The sequence below is a fragment of the Hibiscus syriacus genome, unplaced genomic scaffold (genome assembly GCF_006381635.1).
Source record: "Hibiscus syriacus cultivar Baekdansim isolate YM2019G1 unplaced genomic scaffold, ASM638163v2 tig00111947_pilon, whole genome shotgun sequence".
NCBI lineage: Eukaryota > Viridiplantae > Streptophyta > Magnoliopsida > Malvales > Malvaceae > Hibiscus > Hibiscus syriacus.
The window spans coordinates 962,332-979,954 of NW_024063219.1; the positions used below are offsets into that span (position 1 = coordinate 962,332).

General features: G+C 35.0%; 1 pseudogene; it reads right to left on the reverse strand.

Moving 5' to 3' along the window:
• Positions 1-10,807: 10,807 nt before the first annotated feature.
• Positions 10,808-12,409, reverse strand: LOC120173398 (annotated as a pseudogene).
• Positions 12,410-17,623: the final 5,214 nt, after the last annotated feature.

Here is a 17,623-nt window from a genome sequence, read left to right on the forward strand (position 1 = left end):
TGCTTAGTTCTAGAGTGTTGGATGGGATTTTTAGTGAGACAAATAGAACTAGTATTGTCACACTTGATAGAAATGGTACCAACTTCAATTCCATAATCAAAAAGTTGTTGTTTCATCCATAAAACTTGTGCACAACAACTACCAGCTGAAATGTATTCGACTTCAGTGGTAGATAATGCAACACAATTTTGTTTCTTTGAAAACCAAGAAATTAGTATATTTCCAAGGAATTGGCAAGTACCGGAGGTGCTTTTCCTATCTAATTTGCATTCTCCATAATCCCATCAGAAAAACCATGCAAGCTAAAGCTAGAGTCTCTAGGATACCAAAGTCCTAACTAGAAGTGTCCTTAAGGTATCTAAAGATTCTCTTAATAGCTAGTAAATGTGATTCCTTAGGGCATGATTGAAATCTAACACATAAGCAAACACTAAACATAATGTCTGGTCTACTTGCAGTTAGATAAAGTAGAGACCCAATCATTGACCTATATAATTTAACATCTACACATTTACCTCCTTCATCTAAGTCAAGCTTTGTTGAAGAGCTCATTAGAGTGTCATGAGGTTTGCCATTTTCCAGTCCAAACTTCTTAAGCATGTCTTTGACGTATTTAGCTTGATTGATGAAAATGCCATCTTTTCTTTGCTTGATTTGAAGTCCCAAGAAAAATGAGAGCTCCCCCATCATGCTCATTTCGAATTCACTTTGCATTAGCTTAGAAAATTCTTGGCAAAGAACATCATTAGTAGAACCAAATATTATATCATCAACATAAATTTGAACTACTAATAAATCTTTACCTTTGTGCTTTAAAAACAATGTAGTGTCAACATTCCCTTTTGAAAAACCTTTTTCAATTAAAAAATTTGACAATCTTTCATACCAAGCTCTAGGAGCTTGTTTTAAACCATAAAGCGCTTTTGTCAATTTAAGAACATGATCTGGAAATTTTGAATCTTCAAAACCTGGAGGTTGTTCCACATACACTTCTTCCTTTATAAAACCATTTAAAAATGCACTTTTAACATCCATTTGATATAATTTAAATTCATGAAAACATGCAAATGCTAATAACATTCTAATTGCTTCCATCCTAGCTACGAGAGCGTATGTTTCATCATAATCTATGCCCTCTTCTTGAGTATACCCTTGAGCAACAAGTCTAGCCTTGTTTCTCACTATATTACCACTCTCATCAAGCTTATTCCTAAATACCCATCTAGTACCTACAATAGATTTATTACTAGGCCTTTCAACTAATATCCATACTTTACTTCTCTCAAATTGATTTAATTCTTCTTGCATAGCCATAATCCAATGTTCATCATTTAATGTTTCTTTAATATTTTTAGGCTCTATGCATGAAATAAATGCAACATAATTACAAATATTTTTAAGAGAAGATCGAGTTGTTACCCCTTTGGATGGATCACCTATAATCTCACCATCCTTGACATAGTTGTACTCTCTCGGATAAGATACTTCCATTTCTTCAATGGTTGGATTCTCGAGGGGATCATGAGTTTCCTCATCTTTCATTTCTTCTTTTGATGATGATTTTCCAACGTCATGTCTAACGTCATTTGTATTTATAATACCTACATCATCATTAACACAAGAATCCTTCCTCGGAAGGAGATTATCATCGAAAACAAAATGTATAGACTCTTCTACAACTAAAGTTCTTTTATTAAATACTCGATAAGCTTTAGAATTTAAGGAATAACCCAGAAAAATTTCTCCATCACTTTTAGCATCAAATTTGCCAAGGTTTTCTTTACCGTTGTTCAAAACAAAACATTTACATCCAAAAGGATGAAAATAGCTAATGTTAGGCTTTTTATTTTTGAAAATTTCATATGGAGTTTTCTTTAAAATTGGCCTAATCATTACTCGATTTACAACATAACAAGCAGTATTTGTGGCTTCCGCCCAAAAATATTTTTGCAAATTATTTTCACAAAGCATGGTTCTAGCCATTTCTTCTAAAGTTCGATTTTTCCTCTCAACAACTCCATTTTGTTGAGGGGTTCTAGGTGCTGAAAAATTGTGACTAATACCATTAGAATTACAAAACTCAGTAAATCCAAGATTTTCAAATTCAGTGCCATGATCACTCCTAACACTAGTTATAGAGTAACCTTTATCGTTTTGGATTACTTTTGAAAACGTGATGAATTTTTCTGATGCTTCATCTTTAATACTTAAGAATAGAACTCAAGTATATCTAGAATATTCATCTACCAAGACAAATGCATATTGTTTTCCACCCAAGCTAGTAGTCCTAGTTGGCCCAAAAAGATCTATATAGATCAATTGTAATACTCTACTAGTTAATACGTCATTAATGGATTTAAAAGAAACTCATTTTTGTTTTCCTTTAGCACAAGCATCACATATTTTATCATTATCAAATTTAAGCTTAGGAAACCCTCGAACTAAATCACCTTGAGTTAGCCGTTGCAAAACACTCATACTAGCATGTCCTAGTCTCCTATGCCATAACCAACTAACATGTTCATCCTTAGCAACTAGGCACAAATTAGTCATATCAATAGAATCTAAATGCACCATGTATATGTTTCCTATTCTATGACCAACAAGCATAATCCGATTAGATGCAATGTCAATGACTTTACAACCATTAATATCAAACATGACATTGAATCCCTTATCACAAAATTGACTAATACTCAATATATTATGCTTTAATCCATTCACATATAAAACATTCTTAATTTGTATGGAAGAGGTATTACCAATAGTACCAATACCTTCAATGTGACCTTTTGAATCATCACCAAAAGTCACATCTCCTCCATTTTTGGCGTTAAGCTCAATGAACCGGTTTTGTATCCGGTCATGTGTCTTGAGCATCCACTATCAAGGTACCATGAATTTGGATTTGTTTCCCGTGCCTTGTAGCAATGCTCATTTTCCTACAAACATAGATTAATTTCTAATTTTTGGTACCCAAATTCTTTTGAGTCTATATTCATTAGTTTCCAAAATCCTAGTCCCCTTAGGTATCCATTTGTGTAGGATATCTTTATCTTTAGTAGTAATGAGCTCTTTAGGAACCCATATACTTCTAACGATTTTTTCATTAGAGGTTCTTTGGGGACCTCTATGATTGTAGTTTTTAAAACTTTTTCTAACAAAGTTGGATTTTGAATTTTCTCCATTTTCAAAACGTTTTGTTCCAACTTTATCAAAAGAAGTTTTAAGATCATCAATTTTCTTTTGATGATCATCATTGACCTTTGAAAGTAAATTTTGCAAATTCAAAATTTTATTTTCAAACTCTTCTAGTTTGATTTGCAAATCTTTGATTTTACTTTCAAGATCGTTGTTGGTTTTGGATATGAGTTTATTTTCATTTTTAATTTTGAAACATCATTTTTATATTTTAAAAACAATTTCTCATAATCCGTAGCCAACCCATTATATTCCTCTAATAACTCATCATAGGATAAATCATCAAAATCATATGAGTTAGAGGTTACCTTAGAATCTTCCCCGAATGCCATCAAGCACAAGTTTGCTACTTCTTGTTCCTCTTCATCGAAACCTTCTTCATCGCTCCATGTAGCCATATGAGCCTTGTGCTTAATCTTTGATTGACCCTTTCTCTTCAGTTGTGGGCAATCATATTTGACATGCCCCGACTTTTTGCATTCATAGCAAATGATTGGGTCCTTCTCTTTTGGTTCATTTTGAGGCATTCATTTCGTTTGAATTTTCTTCCTCTGTAAGGTCTCATCATTTTTCTGAACCGTTTGGCAAACAATGCAATTTTCTCGTCATCTTCATCCGAATCACTCTCATTTTTTGTGGATTTGAGAGCAACTCCAATGTTTTTCTTCTTCTCCTTCTTTGGTGTCTCTTCAATCTTTTCAAGGTCCACCTCATCTTCAAGCATCATTTCATGAGTGAGGAGTGAACCGATTAGCTCTTCAAGAGTTAAGGATGTTAGATCCTTAGACTCGATGATTGTCATCCTCTTTGATTGCCACGATTTTGGGAGGTAGTAGACTAACTTCCTGACAAGCTTTTCATTTGAAATGATCTCTCTATATGATTTGAGACCATTGACAATCGTTGAGAATCTATCTGTCATAGCTTTGATATCTTCATTTGGTTTCATCCTGAAATTTTCATAGCTATGCGTTAGAATACTAATTTTATATTTCTTTACCTCATCGGTACCTTCATGAGTGACTTGAAGTTTATCCCATATTTATTTGGCGGTTGTACAAGATGAAACTCTACCGTATTCATCTGGTCCAAGAGCACAAAATATGATATGGATGGCTTTGGAGTTGAGCTGGAACATTTTTGTCTCTCCTTCACTCCATAATCTTGGATGAGTGAGAGGCTTGAAGTATCCTTCTTCTACGACATTCCATGCTCCCATGTCACTTTCTTGAATGAAGTACATCATCCTATTTTTCCAATAGGCATAATTAGCCCCATTGAAGAAAGGAGGCTTGTTAACGGACATCAAATCGAGACCAGAGTCAAAGTTTGAAGTAGAGGCCATTGATGACTTTGATTATCGATGTAACTCTTCCCGAATCGACTCAAGAGGTGATTAAACCTTTAAATGAGTTAGGCTCTGATTCCAATTGTTGAGTAAATCGATTGACAGAATTGGCCAAGAGGGGGTGAATTGGCAATAAAAATTTTGGTGGAAGCTTTTGCAGAAAATTGAAAGAAATTGCACAGCGATTTAGAGTGGTTCGACTTTCTCAACCAAAGTCTACGTCCACTACCTTAGCTATCCACACTAAGGATTTTCCACAAATTCACTAATTTGTTTTTCTTTTGAGGACAAAGAGTAACCTTACAAACCCTCAAGAATTATACCCCAAATTCTTGAGAACACTCTCTCCCAAAGAGAACAATACAAATTTGTAAACTTATAAGGAAATCCTCACAAGGTAGATTGTTTGCACAATTCTAGAACAAAGAAAAGAACACTCAAGAATGAATACAATTGAGCACAATAAGTGTTCTTGAAAGCAAAATGAATATTGAATGAAAAATAGGCTTGAAATGCTCAAACTTGAGGTTTGATGCTTTCTCTTTGTTTCTCTCTTGATTCTAGTTGGTTGATGTTTCTTGTTATTGATCAATGGCTTCTAAGCTTGCTTAAATACACCTTGAATCACTTCTGAACGTTGGGGATCATTAATGAAGATAATATAGCCGTTTTAGTGTGAAATCAATTAATAAAACAGTTTGGAGCGTGAGGGGAATCGATACCCCTTAAGGGGAATCGGTTCCCTAAGTGTAAAATTCAAATATTTCGACCGTTACATTGGGGGGAATTGGTTCCCTCCGAGCATACTGGAATTCTCGGAGCCAAACCATTCTGGGGGAATCGGTACCCCCTTGGGGGGGGGGGAAATTGGTTCCCTCTGAGCAATCTGGAATTTTTGGCTTTGAGATGGTTCGAAATATTTTGTAAAATCGTTTTGAAATTATTTTAAGATTAAAACTTAATTTTACACTTGAGTAAGGATTAAAAATGACATTTGAATGATTTGGAGTAATATTTTGATATTCGAATAATTATATCGAATATACTTAGAAAATCTTTTTTGGAAAATCTTAAAATTCATTTAACTTAATTTGTTATATCGAAATATCAAAATGTTTTCAACATACACGTCACAAGTTATAGTATAAAAAACATATCGTCTCCACAAGGATTATTGTAACTTTGTATTCTAACTTATTGCACTGTTAAGAAGAAATAAATTGGTAATAGTAGGAGAGTGAATAAACAAATAAAATAAATGAACAAGTAAATAAAAGTAGATTGATATCAAGTTAGAGAGCAGGTCGTGTTATCATGATTAGTAGTGTAACAACTGTCTGGAAAGTCTGAGTAGTTGATTGCCGAGACTACTCGATTGTCGTGGCAACTGAAAATAATTCAATTGCTGAAGTAACTGGTTTTTCTTCTTCAAAGCTCGACAAAGTATTCTTCAATGCCTTCTTGTTCTCCCTAACTTCAAAGGATTGGTCAATTGTGCATGCCTTAGTGATACAACCCTGCGTTAACCATGGGTGAACAACAACTGATCTTGCACTCCTTTTAGCCGTTAAAATCCAAATTTTATCCCTAAGATAGATCAACCTTCACCAACGTTCGTTCAAATGAAGATCATGTTCATTCATTTCATGAATCTAACTCTCCCGATATTAGATAAATGGATAAACTCTTGAGTTCCTCTCCCAATTCACTCGAAGTCAATTAAAGATCCAAGAATGAACAAACTTTGAATTAAAAATACAATCAAGAACTTAAACAAATCCAAAAGTTTCACAACCACAAAATCTCAATAATCCAAGCCAAATTAATTCAGTTCATGGTTGGGTGAAAAAAGATTACAAGATAAAGCTTTTCCAATCCCATGAAAAGAAAAATAAAGAAGAAGAATGCCGTGCTCTCTTTTCTTTCTCTAGTCACCTCTCCTTTTAGTGCGTCTTCTCTTTTATAGGAAATGTGTATGTTCCTTTTCTTCTTAGAGGAGAGTTTTAATTCCAATAAAAGAGCTATTAAATCTCTTTTAATAAAAGAAATAAATCTCTTTTATTTTTATCATTAAATCCTTTGCAATTAATACTTATTTCCTTCTTTAACTTCTGTGTGAATATCCAACTTTATATGAAATATCTCCTTGTGACATGATCATCTATAATGAGGTGGACCCCTCCAAAAATCAACTTCAATTGTAATTCATAATCTACACAAATTTACACACACCAGCAATATCTTTTCCACAAAATCAATCAAAATGTAATATCAAACTTAACGATTAACGAAATTATGAAATTATACATGAAAAACTAATAATGCAACTAGACCAAACCTAAATCTAGCAATAATTATGGTTAAAAAAGTAGAAAATATAGTACTTTTATACGCTTAACATACCCTCAAACTCAAGCTATTGCTTGTCCTCAAGCAATGCATGATATCCACTTTTTATAGAGAATAGACAACATCGCTCTTACCTTTGCTTTGTACCTGTTACCCTAAAACCTTATCGATTTTCTGCTAATTACCTTTAAACCTCAAGACAACAAGAAATTAACTCAATTCAACCTATGATGCTTGTGTAAGTGTGTGCTCTTAGTCGAGAAGGTTCACCACCATGGGTATTTGCAGAGAATAACATAATTGTCAAATTAATCAATAAGGCAAACAATGTCATAATAATTAACTTAACTAGAGCTTCAACTTATCACAACTACCTGCAAGTATTGAGTAGTAAGATGATGTCAACAATGAACCCCCTAGCCTTTTAGGTAGAGTCATCCCGTGAAGACTTTCATTCACTCAAGTTATTCACGATTATCTTTCCTACTTAGTATTCACTAAGCATACCAAATTTTCTTTAGCAACGAAGAAGATTGTGCTCCCTTTTCTCTCTCTAGCCTCTCCTTTTTGTGCGTCTTCTCTTTTCTTTTATAGGAGATGCATGCATTCCTTTTCTTCTTTTAGGAGAGTTGTTATTCCAATAAAAGAGCTATTAAATCTTTTTTAAATAAAAGATGTGATAAATTTCTTTTATTTTTATCTTTAAATCACTTGCAATTAAGACTTTTTCCTTCTTTAACTTCTGCGTGAATATCCAACTTTATATGAATTATCTCCTTGTGTCGTGATTAACTAAAATGATGTGGACCCCTCCAAAAATCAACTTCAATTGCAATTCCTAATATGCACTAATTTACACACACCAGCAGTAACTTTTCCATAAAATCAACCAAAATATAATATCAAAACTTAATGAAGGAAACTATGAAATTATGCATGAATGACTAATAATGCAACTATACTAAACCTAAATCTAGCAATAATTATAGTTAAAAGGGTAGAAAATATAATACTTTTATACGCTTAACACTGTTCCCTAAAACTTTAGAGAATCCAATTTTAAATGATAATGTTTCCCTAGGTTTGTGCAGTCCCGATATCATTTTGGGAGAAAACATATTAAAAGAAGGGATTCAGGCTGTTGATAATAAAGCTGGTTTGGAGAATGTGCTGAACCAACTCGTTTCTCGAGCTATGGAAGATGCACGAGGAATGGGTTTTTTAAGCCTGTAACTATTGTAGTTTCAATATCAGATGGTGATTGTGGAATTTATGATATTAGAGGTTCACCTGATGTCTTGATATGTGATGAAGGAAATTCTAGTGCTATCAATAAGGGAAAATGTTCTGAATCAGTAAGTATTAAAAAGTCTTATCGCAAACCTATCACTAATAAGAAATTCGGCTCCATGATTAAAATATAAAACAAAGTCTTAATTGTAACTGAAAGAAACGAGTCAAAGCTTCGAAGAAACAAAGACTTAAGGATCGGGAAGTCAAAGAGTGTGATTCAATATAACTCTTAGCGAAATGGTGTCCTTCGTTCTCATGTAGACGGTGGTGGCACTTTCATATATTTTGAGATGCTCTTGAGGAGGTCTCCTTGGTCGTGCCTGTAGAAGTAGTAGCAGTTGGATCCTTGATTTATAGCAGTGGTGGCATAGGTATTTAGCTTGAGTCAGGCACCGGTCTATTTATGAGAGGTCATCAGGTTTCGGTTTTAGTCTTGCTGCAATTTCGGGTTATATTCCGTGGGTTGAGTTTTCGTGTAGGTTAGGAACGTTATTTTGGGTAATAGTTTGTATGGATAATGAATGCTTTGTTTTTCTTGGAGGTTCGCTATGGATTTTGTTCGTATGTGTATAGCTTTGTTGGGCACTGATTAAGACACTATTTTTCCTCCACTTAATTTTAGAGAGGTATTTTAACAATAAGATAATATAAATATTCTTAATCATTCGATTAATTAATAGGTATCTTTAGTTGCCCGGTTAATTAATAAATTTCATTGTAATTAGGCCTTGAATAAGGATGAAATTGTTATTTTGTATGTTCCGTTGAAATTAATAACATACAAAATGTCTCTTTCAAAAAAAATATTTAAATTTTAATTTATATAAAATAAGATAATATAAATATTCTTAATCATTTGATTAATTAATAGGTATGTTAACTCATAAATTTCATTGTAATTAGCCTTTTTTTTATAACGTCGACCTCCCAATGCTAAGCTGAAGAACCCGACCCTAGAAGGCAACCACCTCCGGAGGGGCTCAAAGAACCCACCACTCTGTTTCTCTCTTTTTTCCAGGATTTCCAACCAGCACAATTCGAACCTAGAACATGAGACCAACTCACAATCCCTAGAGCCCTTGCTTTACCAAGTGGGCCACGCCTACTGTGGTGTAATTAGCCTTTGAATAAGGATGAAATTGTTATACTATGTCGCGTATGTCGCGTCTGGGGAGTGGGGATGAAGCCAGAACATTTCCCAAGGAATTACACAAACCATGAAAATTTTGGTAGAGTTAGATTTATGTGTTAAAATGTTTTTAATTAAATTAGTAATTTTGGGAGAGACAAATAACAGAATGTTTCTGTTTAATTAAGAGTAAGATAGAATTAACTTTCTGAAGGGATTGAAAAAGAAATTTAACCACTGAGTTCAATGCCCTTGCTCTCGCGCCGAAGATAAAAGAAATGATAGGGTAAGAGGTGAATTTTGTGTCGGTGGTGGTTGGTAAGAGGGATGGTGATAGGATGTGCATGTTTCGATCTTAATTAAATAAATTAATGAAATCAAATTAATTCAAATAATTTTAACTATAAAATACGTTAAGGTTTTTCATATTGTTTATTTATAAAGTATTTTAAATTGAAATCTATTGGTTAAATAATTTAATTAAAATTGTCATATTTTTTTAATTTCAAGTTCAAAGCCTATTAGGTACCGTCAATTTTAAATTTCAGTTTTCATGTTTTAAATCTATTATTTATATACAATAAAAACAAATAAATACTAAAACTTTTAAAAAAGCTAACAAAATTCAAAAGAAACCCCTATCTTTTATTGTACCTTTACTGCTTTACATGTGGCGGAAGATGGTTATCTAATAGGGTTTAACCACTGATCCCTTATAATGTAGGGGGGAAATCCAATCTTTTAGTTTCAATTTCTTTCTTTTTTACTTTGAGACATTCACACTCTTCCAATGTTGAAAATTTTCTTCCTTAGAAGTTTGTACTATATTTTCAATAAATTTTTTTGTTGCCCTCCCAATTTCAAGAATTTACCTTAATTAATCCAGATTGATCCGCGTCGCACACTTGACTTTGGTGAGTGAATCTCCTAAAAGAAATTTTTTGTATACACAAGGACTCGACCTTGAGACATTGTTTAAGCAATATCAAGCTATTGCAATGTACAAGTTATTTCATTATTACTCGACTTGTTATTATAAATAAAAAGTAAAAAAAAATATTTAAATTTATATTAAATCAATTTGATTCAGTTAAATAGTTTTGGTATTATCTGATATTGAGTGCATTTTTCTTTAATTGGAATTAAGAATATTCAGATATTTAAGGGAGAGGCATTATATGTTTGAGAATGTATTCCTATATTAGTGTATGACATTATTTCCCAAGTTTGATTATCTAAATGAGTCCAGTATTATATGATACAAAATGACGTCCTTTTGAAAATTAATTAAAAAATAGTTCTAAATTACAAAATATTTCTTTAAGTGTATCTTTTAGGTAAAAAGTATTGGCATCGACGACCGGTAAAGGCGTTCATCTCCCACTAAATTTAATTTTGAGATTGCTTGTAATGGGTCTTCCTTATCCAAAACCAGAATTAAGTAAACCTAAATTCTACTCTAATTACAAATTTAATATACCGTCAATCTTCATTACTGGTACCGAATTCTTAAAGACGACTAAACAGGAGGCCAGGACGAGGAATCTACTTTGTCAACTTTCTCCACTTTCAGGTTGAGACAATTTAGTTTCTCTTTAACGGACGTTAACCCTCTCCATGAATTAGACCCATCTCCTCCGTCGCCGCCACCAACGCCGCCCCCTTCGGAGACTTAATCGAACCCAACTTTGAAACAAACTGAGGAGTTACTGAAAACAGCCAGCGGTCTGCGATACTTTTCCCCCTACTACTTCCTTCCCCATTCTTTGTACTACATTCCATTCCCAATACGACGTCGTAACTCCTTGTACGCTTCAACCGTCCGCTTTTCGCAATTTGCTTCCTGATTTCCTCTGGCAACCTTAACGTAAACATTTCCTTGTTCTCCTCGGGTTGAATCCGTGAGTGACCCGTTGAGTTAGAACGTGGAAACTTACCCGATATTTTAGGTCTGGTTTCATTGATTTGAATGACCAACCCACTTTGTTCTTCAACTAGTGGTGTTGTCGGAGGACTCGAGTCGCTATTGTTGTTATTGTTCGAGTTCAACTCGGTGATATTTGAGCATGACTCGACTTGTTCGGCGTTGGCACCGGAATCGGGAGTGAGTTTAGCTCTACAAACCGGACAGGTCACTTGATAAGCCAACCAAGCGTCGATACAATCAGGATGAAACATGTGACAGCATTTCGGAATTAAACGCAGAGTTTCATCGTCTTGGAACTCACTCAAACAAACAGCACTAGGGGTGTATTCGGTTCGGTTCGGTTCGGTTTTTTACCAAAAACTGAATCGAACCGAAATAAACGGTTTTTCAATATTTAAACCGAAACCGAAACCGAAACCGACTAGTTAAAAAACCGAAACCGGTTTTTTTTGGTTCGGTTCGGGTTTTTTAACGGTTCGGGTTTTTCGGTTCGGTTCGGTTCGGTTCGGTTTTTCGGTTTTTTAATGAAAAAATCACTTGAAACTATAATTTTTTTTACAAAAATTGCCTATTCGGTTTAATATGGAACAAATGGGTTCCATATGGAAAACCCGAACCGAACCGAATCAAAAAAATGAAGCCTTTAAACCGAACCGAAAACGAACCGTTTAAAGCCAAACCGAACCGTTTTACTCGGTTCGTGTCGGTTTTTCGGTTTTCTCGGTTTCGTTGCTCACCCCTAAACAACACATTCCAACGCCGCTTTCCCAAGTTGAAGGTCCTTAACATAAAAATATGCAAAAATGGGGAAACTCTCGATCACTGTCGGATCAAGACCTTTCAGCCGGAACATTTGAGAAGAGGGACCAGCTGCGGCGGCGGACGCGATGGCCATAGCGTGAGCTTCGTTACAACGGCGGATGTAAACGGAGAGGAAACCGACCAAGAAGAAAGCGCCGACGAGGAACATAACAACGATGACCATGGAGGGGTCGAAATGATTGTAAAGACCGGAGGGGTCAGCCTTTGGTGGAGCTGTAGGCGTAGGCTGCCCCGTCACAACGACGACGGTCAGTATGTAGAAGGAAATCCAACTGCAGAGATTGAACATGAGAGGCAAGAGAATCGAGATTTTGGAAATATAAACGGTAAGTGAGTTGAAGTTGAAGCACTTTAGAACTGAAATATAGGGGGTGGGGGGAGAAAATAAAGGAAGCATAAAAATATCAAGGGGGACAAAGATAGTGAGAATCTTTATATTAAAAACCCTAAATAAATAACTATTTAAAGAATTAGGCCCTCCAAAAATTATTTGAAAGAATAACCCCAAATCGTCTACATCGAACGATAGGCCTGTAAATGAACTGAACGTTCAGCGAACTGTTCATGAACCGTGCGGCGGGAAGTTCGTTTATGTGCGTTTATTTATTAAATGAACGAATATTAACAAGATTTTGTGTTCGTTTAATTAAATGAACGAACATGAACATAGGTCTCGTTCGTTCATTTACGTTAGTGAACGTTCGGTTATGTTCGTTCGGTTATGTTCGTTTATGTTCATTCGGTTATGTTCGTTTATGTTCATTCATTTATGTTTAACCCAATCTTCTTAAATCAATTTTGGTGACCAATTTGTAAGTATCTTAAAAATATTAATTAATCTGATATTTTGATAACCAACTCCATAATTAACCCAATTTTATTTGGAAAACCCAACAATATTAACATGGTTTAGTTCTTTTTGAACGATCCATAAGTTGCATACCCAACACCATCAACATCCACTGTGCCGGAACCCTATGTGACTGCGCCACCAGCTGGTTATCCGATAAGCAAAGAGGAGTCCCAGAAACCGGTTGCTTTTGAAACCAAGTCCAAAGGTGATGGATTTCGGAAGGGATGTTAAGTATTAAGCACTGTTTCTTCTACTCAAATAATCTTCTTTTCTTTTATTTATAATGGAGTATTCGAATTTACAAGTAAATAGTGATCTACCAACAACTCAAGTCAGCTTACTTTTAACTCAAGAACCCAATAATAGTAAGGCCTTATTCCATAGGTTGAGAAGTTCTTTAATGCGTTTCATCAAACAAATTTTGTGCGCCATCCGGATATGGAAGTTTAGCCAACCTACTTCTCTCATCTCCCAATTTTCAACTTCTACATAGCATGAAGCTAAGGACATGTTTGTTTGATCCTCAAGGATTAAGGTCGACAATCACATGAAACACAATTTGTGTTCATCTCAACTGTTGTTGAAGGAGTTAGGAAGAAAGAAAGTGGAGGAACGTTATGCAATCCCACATCAGTAGTAAACAAGCAGTTCGGGGTTGGTAACTTATATAAAAGAAGATGGGGGAGAATAGGTTTAAGCATCTTTGCGCTTGGGGTAATGTCGAGCTTGAATCAAGCTCAAAATCGAGCTCGAGTCTCGAGTTTTAATCGAGCTCTTAATTTTTTTTGAGTTCGAGCCTTTTCGAGTTCGAGACGAGTTTCAATATTATATTTTGAGTTTGAGTCGAGCTTGATAATTTTAAGCTCGCGAGTTTTCGAGTCGATTCGAGCTTACTTTGAAAGTTTTCGAGTTTGAGTCGAGCTCAGCAATACTCGAGCTCGACTCGGCTCGTTTACACCCCTAGGTAGGATCTCCAACGTTTATGTTCGTGTTCATTTATGTTCGTGTTCGTTTATGTTCGTGTTCGTTTATGTTCGTGCGCGTTTATGTTCGTTTATTTATTAAATGAACGAACATGAACAAATTATATTCCTTAATAAACGAACATGAACAAAAAAAATTTTGTTCGTTTATGTTCGTGTTCGTTTATGTTAATTTATTTATTAAATAAACGAACATGAACATACCTCCGTTCGTGTGCGTTCGGTTCGTTTACAGGCCTATCGAACGACATCGCGACCTGCAAACAACGTGTTAAATCCTCGTATCCTCCAATATGTGAGATACATATCTTTTCAGGTAAGCCAATAAACAATTGGATAAAATGATCTCATGCACTGCAAAGCGCAAGGTAGTCTTTATGATCCAAAATATCGCGAGATTTATGAGAGACCTCGCAGCATGCAAAGCGCGAGGACAATAGATTCCCTACCCTCCCTTTAGTGTATATAAACTTGTTTGAATACTATTTCCGTGTGGGAAACTGAAAATTTTGAAATTTTTAATTATAAACGTGTAGTGTTGCATTTTATCTTTAAGATAACTATAATATCATCATATATAAGACATTTTAAGCAGATAAAAATAACATTGAAAATGGTTAGAAATAATGGTTTTGTGAAGGAAGAAGAACAAATGGTTTGATAGACATATTGAAGTGTTATTTTTTGCTTGTAAATATGAGTGATTTCAGAATTTATACGCTTAGAGGTATAGTATTGCGACTGATATTTATGTTAAGGCTAATTTGGCTACATACGAGATATTTTAATGGGGTAAAAATTGTGTTGGAAAATGTTGGAATGCATGATTTGGTGCTGAAGAAATCAAAAGAAATTGAAAACTAAGTAATATGTGTTGTTAATTAAAAAAAATAATGCAAAAACCCCATTTAATTGATACGTGGGCTTGAGCGATTGAGACATTTGTTATTCGTGTGTTAGGAATTCCTATATATATATCATAATTTCGGTTGTCCAGTTCTTTCTTGATGTTAGACCAAATCCTCGTCATAAAAAGTCAGGGTTGACAGTGGACAACCATTTTTTTTGTCGTAGTACATAATTTGGCCGTATTGTATGCCTTCCAATGGTCTCGCAAATTCTGATACACGAAATAATGACATTTCATGAGAGAAGCATATGGCACTCATCTCATTGGAATGTTGTTGTAATGTTTGCAATTTTATGATGAGGTATAGGTGGATTTGGTGGCCACCTGCCATGCAGTCAGTTGCTTGCCTTCCCAAGGTTATGAAAAGGGGTGTCAGTCGATAATATGTCGCTTTGACAACAAACATGATAGGCAAATGGTGCACACTCTTTAGTGATGAATTTACTGCCTCAACCAAGTTCGTTGTCATGTGACCATACCGTATACCCTGTCAAAAGATCAAAGACATTTCTCCTTTGGAATTCTAACAAGGTAGTTGAAGCCCTCATAATTCATGTGTCTCAGTTCCTGCATCAAGTCGTCAAACTCACGTACGGACTGTGTGTAATCTATCAATAAAAAGCGGAACAATTAATTTGAAATATTTTTGTAAAGATATGGTAAACCAAAAAGGGTGAAAGACATACTCATTCGAGCACCATTAGATATTCATCTGGACTCTTAAACTTCTGTAAATAATTTACGACAATATGTCGTAAACAACACCAGCGATAAATATTGGGGGTTAGCAAGACGTGTCCATACATTGGAGTGCGTATTTGATACCAACCCCTCTGTAAAAAATAAGACAAATCCCATCATCTCTATCCTACATCACATGTGACAGAACATATGTTTGTAAGTTCGTAAGGAAAAATTCCTAAGAGTCGATATCTTCATTTTCGACAATTGCGAAGGCGATGGGAATAGTTTTTCTATTGTCGTCTTGTGCAACCGTCAATAACATTATTTGAGTGTATCGACCATATAACCAAGTACCTTCGATTTGAACAATAGTCTTGCAGTGTCAGATTACGTTAATGCATTGTGAAAAATCCAAAAGAGCCAGTAGAATTGACAGGCACCTTGTACAACACGATCATTTTCATATGACGGGACTGTTTCCAATCTCACAACTGTTCCTGAAATGTGTTTATGCATCAGTTTAAGTCATGGTCGTAATTCATTATATGATTCCTCCCATTAGCCGAATAATTTTTGTTGGGTCCGATACCATGCATACCATGCTTTGTAGTAGTCAATTGTGTACCCGTATAGCGATGTAACTGAAGTAATACAGGTCGTAAACGTAACATGTGGATTTGATTTGAGCATCGGAATGAAGGCTTCAGAAAGCACATGCACATCCAAGTTACGATGACCTTGATTCAGGATATTGGTGGTGTATGTATGTGGTTGGATGTATTTTGTGAGTTTCTAAAGGTTGTTCATCGTCTTTAACCGTGATACATGAACCCTCTAATTACATCTCTACTTCTTGTGGAGACATTCAGCGATGTACATATCTGTATCAATTTTTTTCACAGTTGACGTGACAGAGTGACGTATGTTGTAGTTCTTGATTGTGGCCACATTTTGTTCTTTTGTCCTAAAAATCATTCGTAAAAAGAGTAAATAAAATTGCCAACTTACCAATAAGCAAATCAAAATAAATAATAAAAAATTAAAATATTATATTAACTTGAAAACCATTTCAGATCCCAAGTTAGTCGTCAATTGTGTCGGTGGTGAATTCAACTGGTTAAAGACGTCGGTGAGGAAACCTTCCGAGAACTGACCCATTTGTTGAAATATTGATTGAGTCGAGTGGGTAAAGACAAAGTCAGGGTGTGTCAGCGATATCTGAGGAGGTTCATGTGTTATTACCGATTAAGAAGATGCACCTTGTTGTCTTCTTCTTCTCTACGTTGACTCTCCCCCACGTTGGCTCCTTGTCCATCGAAAACTCTGTGGAGGAACATATAATTCTCGCGCTCGCTCCTCATCGGTCAATATATGTGTCATCCATATTCTTGGTACCACCGCATATAATCGTATGTCACGCTGTAGTCGAAGATGTGTTGAGTCATGGGAATCCTATCGAATCTTTGGACCCATTCGTTCAGAAACACTGCATTATGGTCCACCCAATTAATTTTTGTCTTCCCTTATCGCGTCAATTGATGCAACTTATCCAAGCAAGGTGGATGTGGAGGAATCGATTGGACAATTCAATCGTCGAAGGAAACGCTCGGTAAGATGTCAGTAGACTATCTCATACAAGATCAGCAGGACTGACACAATGTACACGAGCACATTAGTCACCTGAATCTCATGTGATATTCAATCGGCAATAACAACATCGCAGTAAGGCGTCCACAAGAACTATAAAATTAAAATTACATAACTTTGTTAACTAAAAACCTCAAATAAATTAAATTATTCTAAAATTATAAAATAAAAATCTAAGGAAAATATTTTATTACTTGATGTCCAAACTTATCAATCAAGAGTATAAAGTCTCGTTGACGTGGTCGTAAGTGGGCGTGAGAGGTCTCATCAATCCACGTATCATTAATACAATAGACTTGTATTATTTGTTAGTAATATTATAAAAATAGATAAAAAAAATTATTTTTTTACCTCTTAAGTAACAAATTCATATGGACATGTGTTTTAAGGATCAGGCAAAAAAATGGCTTTTAGATCCAGGCCCATGACTGCAACAACAATAAACACCCTCCAATGACATTTTTCGTCAGATCTACG